Consider the following 4,376-nt stretch of genomic DNA (forward strand, 5'->3'; position numbering starts at 1 on the left):
CCACTCCTGCTGTCTTTAGAGAGTTGAAAAAAGCAGGTCTGGGACAGGTAGCACGTCCGGTGAACAGGTCAGGATTCCATAGCCGTAGTCAGAACAATTGAAACTGGAGCAGCAGCATGGCCAGGTGGACTGGGGACAGCAAGGAGTCATCATGCCAGGTAGTCCTGAGGCATGGTCCTAGGGCTCACGTCTTCCGAGAGAGAGAAAGAAAGAGAGAAAGAAAGAATTAGAGAGAGCATACTTAAATTCACACAGGACACCGGATAAGACAGGAGACATACTCCAGATTTTACAAACTGACCCTAGCCCCCCGACACATAAACTACTGCAGCATAGATACTGGAGGCTGAGACAGGAGTGGTCAGTAGACACTGTGGCCCCATCCGATGTTACCCCCGGATGGGGCCAAACAGGAAGGATATAACCCCACTTACTTTGCCAAAGCACAGCCCCCACACCACTAGAGGGACATCTTCAACCACCAACTTACCATCCTGAGACAAGGCCGAGTATAGCCCACAAAGATCTCCGCCACCGCACAACCCAAGGGGTGGCACCAACCCAGACAGGAAGATCACGTCAGTGACTCAGCCCACTCAAGTGACGCACCCCTCCTAGGGATGGCATGAAAGAGCACCAGTAAGCCAGTGACTCAGCCCCTGTAATAGGGTTAGAGGCAGAGAATCCCAGTGGAGAAAGAGGAACCGGCCAGGCAGAGACAGCAAGGGCGGGTCGTTACTCCAGAGCCTTTCCGTTCACCTTCAAGTGATCTTGTCTCAGCCCTGAGTCTTCTGCCCTGCTGGGATGGTGTAAAACAAACTAGGCTACACTGCAATGAATACTCCAATCATGAGCCCTAGCTTGCCTTTTTAGTGCTGCCAAAACAAGCATTTCTGTGTACAGTGGCACTTTAGGAGGCGGAGTGGATTTCCAAAGTCATTTTTGATTCATCTAAAGAAATTATATTTGGGCACGCGGCGACGGTTCATTCTCTGAGGGAGAGAGCGTAAAGATGAGAAGGAGAACCGGAGGTAAACTTTGTTAGCTTACTACTACTATAGCTAGCACATTTTGTTAGCCCATGATGTGATGCTTGCTATTTAGTGTTATTGACCTCACAATAAGCCAGATTCGAGTAACTTACATTTCAACATCTTTACTCAAAAGCTACACTGACAGTTAACATTAAGCTAGCTAACTTACTTTAGGGACGATCCAGTATTGCTAGCAGTGCTGCTAACATTAGCTATCTTGCAAATTTCATGAATGGGTTTTGAGAGTAATTGATTAAGTTTGCTATCTGGACACTGAATCCAAGTACTGGCACTCTGTTCACTACCTGAAAGTATCACTAATTAATTAAGAAATTACTGTCTAATCAATTGCTGTCCAAATATGCTAAAAAATGCAAATAAAGCTAACTTAAGGCTTACATGGCTAACATGACGTTTGCTACTTTGGTAACTTCAGCTCAATTAACTTGCTATCTGTTGAGAAATCAAAGCTGGATAGCTGAGTTAACATTGTTTTTCTAACTTATAGAAGATGGACATAGAGACATTTTTTTGAGAAAGAGGGCGAGAGATGCAGCCCAGCATACACAGATGGTTGTTGTATTTGCAGGTGTAAGTGAATAGATTGTGTGTGTGTTTGCAACAATTATTTACTCGTAGCATTTACATAGATGGCTTGGCTGACAATGTCACGAAAATGATGTCCACGCTTCCATGGGGCAGAAGTGGCCTGTTGCGATTACGGTTGGCCAGATTGCTAGCAAGAATGACAAGACACTACAATGTGGGGGATCGTGAGTGGCTCATTTCAGCATGTGTCATCTTGTTATTGATACCGTGTCTTGTTTTATCGGGTTTTGAATGATTTCATGTCAATGCAAACATTGAACATGGCTCAAAGTCACTAGCTAGCTACTGGTAAGCAACAACTGTAATGATGTATTTGAGAAAACAAGTGGTCATTGTGCACATTTATTTGTGTTTTCAATAAACAATGGAGAAGAAATATAGTTTGCATGTTGTTAACAATCTAATCCAACCTCATCTGTTTTGTCCCATGGTTGCAAGTGTGTCGATTTTGTTCCTAAAGCAATAGAGAAAACAAGTATTGTGGTAGGTTAAGACAGCTGAATTGCCACGACTTCCGCCGAAGTCGGTCCCTCTCCTTGTTCGGGCGATGTTCGGCGGTCGACGTCACCAGCCTTCTAGCCATCGCCAATCCACTTTTCATTTTCCATTTGTTTTGTCTTTGTTTTACACACCTGGTTTCAATTCCCCAATTACATGTTCATTATTTAACCCTCTGTTTTCCCCATGGTTTTTGTGCGTGATTGTTTTATGTATGTTCGGTCCGTTATTGTGGGCTCGTTATTACGACATGTTATTGGAATATTTTAGTAAGGTTACTTGTGTTGAAATCCCTGAGCGTTTTCATTCCTCTCCGGCAACTGAGTTAGAATGTTTCCTGTATCTTTGTAGTGACTGGGTGTATTGATACACCATCCAAAGTGTGAATAATAACTTCAACATACTCAAAAGGGATATTCAACAATTTTTTTCATTTTTACCTATCTACTAAAACGTGCCCTTTTGTGAGCCATTTGAAAACCTCCCTGGTCTTTGTGGTTGATTTTGTGGATGAAATTCACTGCTTGACTGAGGGACCTTGCAGATAATTGTATGTGTGGGGTACAGAAGGCCAGTGACACAAAATCACAATTTAAATTTCAGGCTGTAACAAAATGTGGAAAAAGGCAAGGTGTGTGAATACTTTCTGAAGGCACTGTATATACAAAAGTATGTGGACACCCCTTCAAATGAGTGGATTCTTATATTTCAGCCACACCCATTGCTGACAGGTGTATAATTAAGTGATTTTCCCTATAAGTTTGTACAGAATTGAAATTTGCTTACTAAGGATAACTACCTCATTCCTGTAATCCTCTGCAAGCAAACAATTGCTGCATTTTAACTCTGGATTGTAAATATTGTCCTGGACAAGGGCTTAATTAATTTACATTTACATTTAAGTCATTTGGCAGACGCTCTTATCCAGAGCGACTTACAAATTGGTGAATTCACTTTATGACATCCAGTGGAACAGCCACTTTACAATAGTGCATCTAAATCATTTAAGGGGGGGGGTGAGAAGGATTACTTTATCCTATCCTAGGTATTCCTTAAAGAGGTGGGGTTTCAGGTGTCTCCGGAAGGTGGTGATTGACTCCGCTGTCCTGGCGTCGTGAGGGAGTTTGTTCCACCATTGGGGGGCCAGAGCAGCGAACAGTTTTGACTGGGCTGAGCGGGAACTGTACTTCCTCAGTGGTAGGGAGGCGAGCAGGCCAGAGGTGGATGAACGCAGTGCCCTTGTTTGGGTGTAGGGCCTGATCAGAGCCTGGAGGTACTGCGGTGCCGTTCCCCTCATAGCTCCGTAGGCAAGCACCATGGTCTTGTAGCGGATGCGAGCTTCAACTGGAAGCCAGTGGATAGAGCGGAGGAGCGGGGTGACGTGAGAGAACTTGGGAAGGTTGAACACCAGACGGGCTGCGGCGTTCTGGATGAGTTGTAGGGGTTTAATGGCACAGGCAGGGAGCCCAGCCAACAGCGAGTTGCAGTAATCCAGACGGGAGATGACAAGTGCCTGGATTAGGACCTGCGCCGCTTCCTGTGTGAGGCAGGGTCGTACTCTGCGGATGTTGTAGAGCATGAACCTACAGGAACGGGCCACTGCCTTGATGTTAGTTGAGAACGACAGGGTGTTGTCCAGGATCACGCCAAGGTTCTTAGCGCTCTGGGAGGAGGACACAATGGAGTTGTCAACCATGATGGCGGGGGTCCTGTGTGGCTCAGTCGGTAGAGCATGGCGCTTGCAACGCCAAGCGTCGTGGGTTCGATTCCCGCTAGGACCACCCATATGCAAAAGTAGTGGCCCCAGCCGACTTGCAAGTCGCTTTGGACAAAAGCGTCTGCTAAATGGGATATATTATTATTATTATTATTATATTATTATTATTATTATTATCATGGAACGGGCAGTCCTTCCCCGGGAGGAAGAGCAGCTCCGTCTTGCCGAGGTTCAGCTTGAGGTGGTGATCCGTCATCCACACTGATATGTCTGCCAGACATGCAGAGATGCGATTCGCCACCTGGTCATCAGAAGGGGGAAAGGAGAAGATTAATTGTGTGTCGTCTGCATAGCAATGATAGGAGAGACCATGTGAGGTTATGACAGAGCCAAGTGACTTGGTGTATAGCGAGAATAGGAGAGGGCCTAGAACAGAGCCCTGGGGGACACCAGTGGACACCAATTAATAAACTTCTACAGCGCTGGAAACTCCATTGCAACCTTGCTAGCTAGTTGGT

At 45.5% G+C, this 4,376-nt stretch overlaps 1 non-coding gene across 1 annotated transcript; it reads left to right on the plus strand.

The window, feature by feature from the left end:
• The first annotated feature begins 3,846 nt into the window (after nt 1-3,846).
• trnaa-ugc (transfer RNA alanine (anticodon UGC)) lies at nt 3,847-3,922 on the plus strand. The gene has a single exon. It is a non-coding gene; the product is annotated as a tRNA-Ala (tRNA).
• The last annotated feature ends 454 nt before the right edge of the window (nt 3,923-4,376 follow it).

This window comes from Oncorhynchus masou, chromosome 9 (genome assembly GCF_036934945.1).
Source record: "Oncorhynchus masou masou isolate Uvic2021 chromosome 9, UVic_Omas_1.1, whole genome shotgun sequence".
In the NCBI taxonomy this organism is placed as follows: domain Eukaryota; kingdom Metazoa; phylum Chordata; class Actinopteri; order Salmoniformes; family Salmonidae; genus Oncorhynchus; species Oncorhynchus masou.